The sequence below is a fragment of the Myotis daubentonii genome, chromosome 8, assembly GCF_963259705.1.
Source record: "Myotis daubentonii chromosome 8, mMyoDau2.1, whole genome shotgun sequence".
NCBI classification, from domain to species: domain Eukaryota; kingdom Metazoa; phylum Chordata; class Mammalia; order Chiroptera; family Vespertilionidae; genus Myotis; species Myotis daubentonii.
This window is the reverse complement of record NC_081847.1, coordinates 24,663,780-24,675,944: the sequence shown is the minus strand read 5'-3', so window position 1 is coordinate 24,675,944 and position 12,165 is coordinate 24,663,780. Positions and strand designations below refer to the sequence as shown.

Sequence of the window (12,165 nt, the reverse complement as noted above, 5' to 3'; positions counted from 1 at the left end):
GGCAGACACTCAACACAGGAGCTGCCCCCTGGTGGTCAGTGTGCTGACACAGCCAACCTCCCACAGCCAGCCAACCTCTGGCAGTCACTCCCCACTGGACAACTAGCCCACATCGGGACTTGGCAAGATGGCCCTATGGGCTCCCATCACTGGGCAGGCAGAGGGACTCCACCTGTGCACCAATTTGTGCAGTGGGCTTCTAGTAGTGTATATAGCAATTAGGCAGTTCTTTGAGAGGATTTGAGCTCAGGATGACAGAGGGCCCTACTGATGCAGTGACTCAGAAGAGTGTCCAGCGGGAGGAAGCATGTGGTAACAGGAGCACAGCAACTGGCAGTCTTTGAAATTCCATCATCTTCTAGAAATAATCGGGGTTTTTGTAAAAAATCATCCTCAAGATGATAGCACTGATAGGAGTAAAGCTGATTCTTGGCAGTGAACCACACTTTATTGCCCTACATACAACATTTGTTTTATCCATGCTCTTCTGAGACATCTCATCATTGACATTGTTATTTCTCATTGGCATCTGCAACTCACCTTCAATGGGCAGTTGATTGGTCTTTCTAAAAATATAAATCTAACCATGGTACAGCCATCTCCCACCTCCAGCTCCTCAGTGTCCCTCTTTTAGCGAAGTTATCTATATTATATTTTAACAAAAAATATTTGTCTTATATTATTATTTTTAAATATAAAGCAGAATGAGTAATACATAAAGTACAGGAACTTCATTATACTATACTTCTTGAATTTTATTTATTTTCAGAGTTAAATTTTTATTTACTTATTTTCTCTTGATTTTATTTTATTATTATTTATCCATCATCATTTATTTCCCATATACCGTCTTCCATCTAAACCCACCCACCCATCTCCCTGCAGTCACCACACTGTTGTATACTTATTGACTTTTAAAGATTACACATTATTTTGGGATCATTTTCTTTTTGCTTTTAAATTTTGCAAGTATATTATTTTTTTAAAGTGATTGTGTATTAATCAGGATAGGTTTGTTCAACTATAGTGACAAACAAACCCTTATATCTCAGAGGCTTAATACAAAAGTTGATCTCTGGCCCTATCTGGTTTGGCTCAGTGGATAGAGTGTCGGGCTGCAGACTGAAGGGTCCTGGGTTTAATTCTGGTCAAGAGCACAGATTGTAGGCTCAATCCCCAGTAGGGGGTGTGCAGGAGGCAGCTGATCAATGATTCTCTCTCATCATTGATGTTTCTATCTCTCTCCCTTTCTCTCTGAAATCAGTAAAAATATATATTTTTTAAAAAGTTAATCTCTGACTCATACAAAATTCTCTGCTGATCTAATGACATTTTCCAAGAACTGCTGAAGGATTTCAGAATACTGGCTGACACATTGTAGCAATGCCACCTATACATGTGGCCCTCGAGAGACAACGTGGAGAGATTTGGAAGATGCACTAGAGCTATTATCTTGCCTCAGCCCTAAAGTGACTCATATCCCAGACTATTATCTAGAATAAGTCCCTTCATCTATAGTAAAGGAGCCTAGGAAATGCTGCTTTAGGTGTTTCCAGAAAGGCAAGAACAAGATATGAAATATTTTTCAGTAGGAATTTCTGTAACAGATTATGGTGGTAAATGGTAAATTAATTTCTTAGTGCCATGCAATGGAAAAAGAAAAATATAACACCCTATGTGAGCACCCCACTTAATCTGGGAAAATATATCAGTGCATAAATGGCAAAGTATGGGAAATGCATTCTTATGAAACCCAAACATCATAGCTTGGAATACATAGTTCTTCAAGGTCTGACCTTGCCAACATCTACAGGATTATCAGCAGACATCCCCTGATATGAATCTTACTTCCTAGCTTGTATCATTGCAATTCATGATCACATACCCTGTGCCAGTTATTCTCTATGTTTTGTTCTATCTTCCCTTTAAGTCTCCTATTAAGCATTACCCATTCTATGATCCTCCCAGACACAGCCAGTGCACTCGTACCCCTCCATTAACATTTATCTCACTATGGGCCATTATTTGTAGACATCCTTGACTTCTCAATAGAGCAGGAGTTTTTTGAGGAAAATTGCCAAGTGTTTTTCATCCCTATAATCCCAGAACCCACTAGATTTCAGGATTTAGTTCTTAATAAGTACTGAAGAAAAGCTTGGTTCTGTTGGTCAAGACTGTCCTTATTTATATTTTAATAAATTTTTGAAAGGGTCTCAAAGAATGGCTTAACTCTACTAAGTATACTGTCCTTTAGCTTAAGTAACTTTGAAATGCCACCAATCTATCAGCTCTTATCTTAGTTCCTCCCTAATGTCATCCTGGTCCTTGTGACTGTTCCAGCTCCATGCCCACCTGGCACACAGCCCTGTCCCAACTTGCTCTGCACTGTGGAGCTTGTGCTGATCCTATGCTGTTCCAGTGAAAATGTTAATGAGATACTTATTTTTCAAAAAGTTGTCCAGAGCTATGGTGAATTTGCTTTGATTATTACCTGATGGCGTGATCTAGCAGCATTTTTTAAACTGATTGGCTGCACGGTGAGAAATCAAATAATATGAAGACATGGACCACATTTGTTCCCTTCCAAGAGTCTCTGCAGATGTGTAGGAGAGCAAGGAAAGACTGAAAGCAATGAGGGCAATTCTCTTGAGAAATATTCACAGAACTCAATTCACTGCATTGCATACCTTGTATAAAGCAAGATCGTTCCCTCTGGACTCACAATCAGAGTATGTGCTGGTGACACAAAGGAGTGAACAGACCAGTATACCAAAGGAAGCTACAGGAAAAATTCTCCTCCAAGAGAGAAACCAATACTGAGGTGTGAGCATGCAAAGGAAAAAAATTACTGACTCACCTTCTCATGTTCTATAACAGCTACTGACGAGTTGGTTTTTAAGTGAACCCTAACTTAAAAAAATAGTCAAGTACTGAGCAAGACATAATTCGTGATTCTTGGCATGATTTGTATTATTGACTCCCTGGGCCTGGGACAGTATTGAAAAGGGAGGTATCTATAAACAGAATGAATAATGTGTAATAATATATTCTATGTTTATTTTTACATCAGATATTTGGAATGTTGGCACTAGTAAGAAACTAATTTAATTTTGATTTCCTTTTGAACCCGTGATGTTGTAACCCCTCCACCCCCCACCCCTACCTCCGCCAAATGAGCCATATTCTGAGTCATGAAAATTAGCTGGTGCCATAGTTATACCAAGGTTCTTAATTAACAGAATCTTTGATGTTTGCTGGCAATTTTATTTTATGGAAAGGCCAATAATAATAATAATAATAATGTACCCATTTGAAATTGACCACCTAATCTACTTCTAAAAGTTTTTTATCTTTGGATCGATTTGCACTTCTCAACCAATTATGGAGATGGTCAGATATTATTATACCCATTTTGCAGATGAGGACATTGAAACTGGGACCTTGGAGACTTGCACAAGTAGGTAAAAATAACTCCCACACCAAGTCTCTGAAGATGCCTCTAGTCACCAGTAACCATAATGGTTCAGTTCTTATAACACAGGCTTTCTCAAGTTGGGCACTATTGACATGGGGCCAGATAACTCTTGGTTGTGGGACCTGTCCTGTGCCTTGTAGTATGTTTAGCAGCATTCCTGGCCTCTACCCCTAGGTGCCAATAGCAGTCTCCCCTTCCCCCCGCTTGAGATAAGCAAAAAAATATCCCCTAGGCAGTGGTTCTCAACCTTCCTAATGCCTCGACCTTTTAATACAGTTCCTCATGTTGTGGTGACCCCCAACCATAAAATTATTTTCGTTGCTACTTCATAACTGTAATTTTGCTACTGTTATGAATCGTAATGTAAATATCTGATATGCAGGATGTATTTAGGCGACCCCTGTGAAAGGCACGTGGGTCGTGACCCACAGGTTGAGAACTGCTGCCCTAGAGGATAAAATCACCTGTGGTTGAGAACCACTACAGTAAGAGAAACAGGCTTCATGACAAATGGATTCTTCTGTTTATGTGGTTTCCTTTCTCCTGGCTTTCTGCTACAGAAGCGTTCACTCGTTGAAACATTTGTAAAAGGCTATAGTGGATTGGCCTTTCACTATGACTATAGTTTTCACTATAGTTTTCAGCTATGGACCTCACAGTCAGAACGCAAGCTACATGAGGGCAGGGGCCACATCTGTTTCCTTCAATAAGTTTTTTTTCAGTAAATGGAAAATGGACCACCAGTGTCACCATGGACCTAACAAGTTACACACTTTACACTCATTATATGACTTCATTTTCTAACCATGTATATTTTACCTATTAACAGGCTCATTTTACAGATTAGGCAAAGTTTAGAGAAAAATTATTCTAAGTGGATCAGCCTGCATTTAGGACCCAGCTCAATCTGATTAGAGAGTTATCTATATGTGATCTTTTGTGTCAGTGTTGTTTAAATTGTACTTTCACACCCATATTAGATTATGAAATAAAGTTTTTGTGTGTGTCAAAACTAGCATCTTTTTTTCTGATGATATAGAATAAAATGAAATAAAAAGGAAATGAAATAAAATAAAATGAAATAAATATCAAGTAGTTGAATATTAACTGTAATTGAAAATATTTAAAAATTTAAAAACATAAATAAAACAAACTTAAAAAAGAAAACATCAAAGTGAATTACACTATTAAGGTTAAGATATTGTTTGATAAGACTTTTGTTTCACTGAGTGTGTATGTGTTTTAGTAGTTCATAATGCAAAATATACTTTTTCCATTTTCCCTGTGGGTCAGAAACATTTTTAAAACACTGCCATACTATCTATTTTTTGTCTTCTAGTGGCTAGAAAATGTTTGCTTGGCATTTTCAAATTAACTCATTTTCTAAAATTGGAAGTTTGTTCTCCCACTAGCCCAGTCTACTTACTATTTTGTCCATCTGGTATACCTGTGCTGATATAGAATCTGGGGAAAGTTGAGGAAGAACTTTAAAAAGTGGATGCCAGGGATACTTACCAGGTGCAGGAACTGGAAAGACTGGTGATGCACACACACCCATTTGGGCTTTCCACTGGGGGATTCCTAGGTTTCCAGAATTCTGAACTTTCACTGATGTGACATGTTTTGAAAGATGCATTTCCCTTATATTCCAGGCTCCAGTCTTATTTCTTAAAGAAAACCATGATCAGTGATCCTATCACCAGAATTTAACAGGGAGTCAAATGGTAAAGGAGGAGCATGGTTTGTAGAGTCCCAACTCCAGCAAAACAGAGTGTGGAAGGATGGACTTTGAGCTGAATGATAATCACTTACTAACCAACATAATTTCTTATACATTCTTCCAGAATCCATGGATATTTTCTTTTCTTTTTTATATGTTTTTTAACACTGTTACCATCTGACCTTTTTCTATTATTTTGGAAATCTTTCTATATCAACATACCCAACTACTTCCTTTCTTTAACTATTGAATATCATTCCACTATATAGTTTAACAGTCTAAAAATAAACATTTTGCAGTAGCTGCTACTGCTTCTTCTTCTTCTCCTTCATCTCCTTTCCTTCTTCTTTCTTCTCCTCTTCTTCTTCTCTTCTCTTTACTCTCTCTCACCATTACCATGTTTTTGTATTTATGGAAGTATATCTAAAAGTTTTTAGAGCAGTTTTGTGGGAATAAGTGCACTTGTTTTAATTTTCATAGGTGCTGCTAAGTTGCCCTTCAAGATCATAGCAATTCCTTTTACACTTCATATTGGAACACATAATTTTTGCAATAGACTAATCAACATTGTATAATAAACATCTTCACATTTTTGCCATTTTTAAGGTAGTAAATCATATCTTGTTAATTTATTTTGCATTTTTCAATTATGTATAAGATTGAATGTCATTTCATTTATTGTAAAACCTTTGTATTTCTTTTCCATTTTAAGCCTTTGCTTCACCTTTTTTATTCTTTTGGTATTTTTCATATTGATTAATAAAACCTCCTTACACATCGAGGGCATGAGCTCTCTGTAACACGCATTACAAATATTTTTCCTGTTTATTAACTTTCTGTGACTTAGTTCTTTCAATTTTGAAATATTAATTCAAAAATTATATAGATTTCCCACTACAAATTATATTACCAGTTACTAATGTTCTCTTTCTAGAACCTTATCTTTAATTACATTCGAGTTGTGTGCAAATTGTATTGGAATAAAGAGAAAGAGAAACATGTTTATTTTTAAAAAGACAAACCAGTTTTTCTGGTGCTTTTTTTTAAACACTCCAATACTTTTTTTGCTGATCTCAAATGATTTCTTGACACATATTCAATTCCCATGTGCCTTTTTTGCATAATTTCTAGACTTTGTCATTTTCTGTTTATCAAAACATATTATTTCCAGAATGTCATTTAAAAAAAGAGTTAGTTATTCCTTTCACAATTATTTAAATTTGTTCACACCAATTTGAATCCACAAATGGAAGTTGATTAGGTGCTGGAGAGAGTTTTCTTTGAAGGTCTTATTCAAAGTGATCTTTTGAAAACTTAACTACTGTAGAAAGTTACTGATTTTTCTTTGAAGTCTTTCACTTCTTTGTAGTTTTCTCTTTATGTATAATGCAAGGATGTGCAAAATATGTTTACAGTTGTAATACAAGGAAATAATATAATAATCAATAAGTAATGATACAAGAATAAATTGTTTTGTGTACCCATACCTGTAAACCTATTTGCCCACCCCTGTATTGTATTTGAACTAGAAGGTTTTGGGGTGGTTTACATCATTGTCATTCAGTCCTTTAATAAACAATTTTTTAAGATACTACTCTATATGGGCACTATTTTAAATGCTGGCCATACAGCAGTGAACAATTCATATGGATCTTCACAGTAATATTGGAGTGGGTTGAGAGAGACCCAATTTTTCAAAATAACAGAATTCAGATGTTATGATGAAAATTACCAGGGCCAGAGAACAATTGAGGAGCAATTGAGAACAATTGACTGTCCGAGTGGAAAGGGAGTCACCATGTTCCTGTTCTTCTGCACTGTCCAGGGCTGAATTGCCACATCCCAGGTCTTAACAGATATTTACTGAAGGAGTGAATCCATCGAAGATGGCTGGAGGTTCTGGCCTTGGCCCTGGGAAACACTTCAGTTTATGTTGTCTTTAAAGTTCTATTATGAGGAGCTGTTTAGACAAGGTCTATGGAAGATTTTTACTTTGAGGAGGAAAGAGATTTCCCTTCAGTTTTTATTCATTACTTGTTGCAAAAGCGATTTTGCAATGACTGATTTCAACATTTCTCCCTGAGCTTCTAAACCACCCTGGTCCTGAGCAAGCCTGAGCAAGTTTCCAGAAACAGGGTTTTTCCTTCCAGCCCTGCCTCCCAATCTGCCAGAGGAAGCTTTGCATATCCACACCTGTGTGGGGAACAGAATGGAAGTGAGAAGTGAAAACTAGCCCAGAGGACCCAGATGATGTGGATTCTGAATAGTCAAAAGGTTTCCTGCAGAGAGATTGCAAAAGCTCACACTGAAGAAAAAACAACAACTCACATTCTGATATTGTCTCTGAGGCTGGATTTGCTGTGGGTTATACATGAGCCCCATCTTGTGCTTCCTCCAAAATATTTCCACTGTACAATTTCAAACACACTTATGAAACTTCCTTTTGATTGATTAGTTGAGTAACAAAATACATAGCAGAAAAATCAGAATAGATTAAGTGATGACTGAGTCTTTGACCAGTTTCTTCTTTTTCTGTTCTTCTGTATTTGCTTTAAAGATTGAATGCTATTGGCCTTTTTTTTTTGCTATAGTTTCTTCTTATACTTATTGATCTCTACTAGCATTATGATCATTAATACTTGAGATGAATTTTTCTCTTTGATCTGCCCTACTTGTCAATCAACAGTCCTTTAAACTCTATATTCTTTCTTTCACTCTTGACATGTGTCATTGTTCTCCACTCTGAATGCCTCCCCTGCTGTTCTCGAAAGCTGCTCTGAATCACTAAGAGGGTATATTGCAGTATCAAGTACCATGGCTTCAGGCTCCGCCACAGCTGCCCACTTTCTAAAAGCTCCCTTTATTCTTTGCACTATCCAATTCAGACTGACAAATATCAGTTCCTTCCCCCTTACCTTTCATGTAAAAAACAAAACTAAACAAGACACAAAACCTGAAAGTGTAATAAATCCCTCCCTCTGCAGAGTGTACATTAATACACCTTGTAATTGCCCTTCCCTGTTGGTTTTAGTTCTTTGCTCTTTATTCTTTTCTTCAGTACTCCAGCTTCCTCCGCATTATTATTCGCAGCCTTGAAATCCAAGTTGCAAATGCAGAAAACATGCCCACCCATTTAGGACAAACCCGCTCCCATAAAGAGGTCAGAGCGTAGCATCTGCTAGTACTGCTCAATAAAAGCACTCATCATTTGATTCATGAGAAAGAAGCAGGTCTTAGATTAAAAACTAATGAGCTATGAGCTTGAGAGAACACGAGGGGGTTGGGGGAAGTGCGCTATATAGTAGTAGATTTCATATATATATGGTATATTGTTCTACCAGCCATTGTACTTACCCACATGGAGAAATATTGAAAGACTTCCAAACACTGCCTCTGGGCAGCTCTCACTTGGTGTATAATTATGTGCTGCTTCTCTACTGCTCTGTTTGCCAATTATAAATAAGAATAGCTACTAGTATATTACACTGTATACAATGACACTTGAGAAGAGTGGCCTTGGGCAGGTGGTTTAAAGAGAATGTAAAGATTACCCTGTCTCGAGAGCAGAGTTTGTGGGTGAACGGCTGCTCTCCCATACTGCCGGCAGTATCGGAATAAAAGCTCATATGTGATTCAACCATCTCTGCTTAATTGGCTCAAGTAGTGACAGGCAGCATGGACCCACTGATTGTCCAGTTACATATTCTGGAGACCACGGAAGGATATAAGCAAGAGACTCCTCTGGGGGAAACAAAGGCTCCATCTGGGAAATTTGTACCATTTCAAAGCTCGATGCGCTAATTCAGCAAAAGAGAGAGGAACAACATCGAAGAATGGCAAGTAGTGTCCTGGCGCAAAGGAGATCCCAGAGCATAGAGAGGAAGCAAGAGAGTGAGCCACGTATCGTTAGTAGAATTTTTCAGTGCTGCGCTTGGAACAGTGGAGTATGCAGTCTCCTCTTGTTTTATAGAGTGTCTATTCCTGTACTTCAGTCAGTAACTGCCCAAATTATTGGTGGTCCACCTCTACATGGAGATGTTTAGTTGTGGCTGGAATTCTTCCTCACGTCAATGTTCAGTGCTCTCTGGGTGCCCCCCCTGTTTGTGCTTAGCAAAGTTGTGAATGCCATTTGGTTCCAAGATATAGCTGACCTGGCATTGGAGGTATCAGGGAGAAAGCCTCACCCATTCCCTAGTGTTAGCAAAACCATTGCTGAAATGCTCTTCAACCTTCTGCTTCAGGCTATTTTCCTCATCCAGGGGATGTTTGTGAGTCTCTTTCCCATCCATCTTGTTGGTCAGCTGGTTAGTCTCCTGCATATGTCCCTTCTCTACTCACTATACTGCTTTGAATATCGTCGGTTCAATAAAGGCATTTAAATGCACCAGCGGTTGTCAAACATAGAGAGGAATTGGCCTTACTGCTTTGGATTCGGTGTACTTCTGGCTTTCCTCACAGCAATGCAGTCCTCATCCCTTATCAGTGGCTGGCTCTTCTCTATCCTCTTTCCTTTATTCATTATCAGCGCCAGTGAAGCAAAGACCCCTGGCAAAGCTTACCTTTTCCAGTTGCGCTTCTTCTCCTTGGTGGTTTTCTTAAGCAACAGACTCTTCTACAAGATGGTCTACCTGCAGTCTGCCCTGAGTAGCTCAACCTCTGCAGAGAAGTTCCCTTCGCCACCTTCGTCTCCTGCCAAACTGAAGGCTGCTGCAAGCCATTGAGTCACCTGCCACCCAGGGGGAATGAGTGGGATTGGAAGGAGGCTGTGCAGTTCTTTCCTTGTTCATCACCTGCACCAGGGAAGGCAGGACCTGCTCTGCTAAGGGCCCTCTGCATGTTCCCTTCCGAGGAATTGGGATTTTTGTCTCTGGTGCACATAAGGCACAATCTTCCTGACTGACACCAGTAATGGGATTTTTAACACTTATGAGTCTGAAAGGCCCACAGGTTTTTCTGCAGCTCTTTTCTAGCATTTGCCAGCCCCCCGCGCCTGGACTGATTAAAGTACTTTTTCTCCCCGTACCATTTGCCCTTCCACCTCCCCTTTCTGCCTTCCATCATCCTTGGATGAATGGATTTTGAAATTCTAGCTATTGTATTTTGTGGACCTGTTTTTTTTTGTTGTTTTTCTGTGAAGCACGTACATTGGATGTGGGAGGTAAAGGAGTATGTGTTACTACTAGTCACTCTTTTTATAGCCATCACTGTCTTGTTTCTTATAGCTCAGGTTAGATTTTGGTCTCTCTTGCTCCACTGTAAAAAGTAAGCCTGAAGAGATGGGACAGGAGGAAAGACCTCACAGCCAGATCTGCTAGGTTTTAAGAAGTGATTTTTCTTCCCCTTAAAGGGGAAAAAGCTTTTTTCACTGGCACATTTAATGTTCCCCCAACTACAGGGAGGTAGCAGTTTTGGACAAGCGCCACAGCAACACAGAATGCTCAGAGAACACGAACTTTTAAACTCTGCAGGTCTGAAATTTACTGTCGGCCATTGTGGGGTCTGTCTGGGATATTGGGTGCTGCAAATCAGAACTGAAAGGGTAAACTTATTAAACCTAAACCTGTGATTGGTGTTTTTCTGTCATCTTAAAGAGACAGCATTGGGGGAGAGGGCAGATTTCAAAACACTTGTACAATTTTAAAATGTCATAATTAAACGTGAGCTGGTTTCAGAGAGAGAGAGAGAGAGACAGAGAGAGAGAGAGAGAGAGACAGAGAGAGAGAGAGATAACCCCGTTTCTACTAAGTGGAATATGTGAACTATAAGTGCTCTTTACTTCACATAGGTCAATGGACAGGAATCAAGCCTTTCCTTATAAGGAAACTGTGTTGTTGTTTTATAGAACATTTCAAATGAGCATTAAATTCTTCCAGTGCCCCTTTATGGATGTGAATGGACCTTTTTCTAGAATTCAGGGATTCTAGATGGATAGGACCTTAAGGACAGAATTAGAATACAGAATTTGTAAGGATGTTTTCGGAGGCAATATCCAATGACTTTATGACCCACTAGTCTTTTGTTACAGAATAGACCCTGGGCCAGCATCAGCATCACTGGCATCACCTGAGAGCTGGGTAGAACAGCAGGCCTCACTCACCTGCTCTCTCTGAATATACATTATAACAAGATCTTTGGGTGATTCATGTGCATATGCGAGTTTGAGGAGTCCTCATCTACCCTAACTCCTTTATTTTCCTCAAGAACAAACTAATATTTAAAGAAACACAGTATGTTGCCCAAGGTCACTGAGTCAATTTGTAGTCTGGGGAACTTGGGCCAAACTACATGGGTCATGATGTTCATTCTGGACAATCATTGCTTTTTCTCACAGATGTCTGGTTCCTTCTTTAATACCCAGGGTGGGCCAATGCCCCACTTGCACCAGCCCTCTCCAGAGAGTGATTTCAAACCCCTTTCTCCTCCATCAAGACTTTCTGCAGTACGGAGGTGTTCTGTATCTGTGCTCTCCACTGCCACTTGCGCTTATCGAGCACTGGAAGTGGGGCTGGTGCAACTAGAGAGCTGGAGGAAGAGTGATGTCTTCATCTCTAGGGCATAGTAACCACTCAACTTTAACATGGTAAGAGGAGCTTCAGGACTTTTGTTTGAGCTAGCATAGTGGCAGTTTTTCAGCTCATGTTCTTGTAAAATTATTTGCTTTTGTTGCAGTTTTCAGAAATACTGCACTAGAAAAAACTCTGGATTGTCATTTATGAACTGGGAGAAAAAGCAGTGAGCCTTTATGATCATCTGGGAATCTACCAGTTCTTTTGAAAGGATATAAGCAAGCCAGTAACCTGCTATCCCTTATGCAAATGCCATGTCCTTGTTTTTGTGTTTGTTCTTAGAATTTTTCAGAAAAGGATGAACAGTCTGCTACTACTTGTGGTTCCCCTGGCTATGAGTGAGTGAAACTTTAAATTGGCTGATTTAAAAAATATATATTGCAGCCCAGCTAGACCAGCTCAGT

The 12,165-nt window shown here is 39.1% G+C and overlaps 1 pseudogene; it reads left to right on the top strand.

Moving 5' to 3' along the window:
- Positions 1-3,387: 3,387 nt before the first annotated feature.
- On the top strand, positions 3,388-10,505 carry LOC132240158 (etoposide-induced protein 2.4 homolog; annotated as a pseudogene).
- Positions 10,506-12,165: the final 1,660 nt, after the last annotated feature.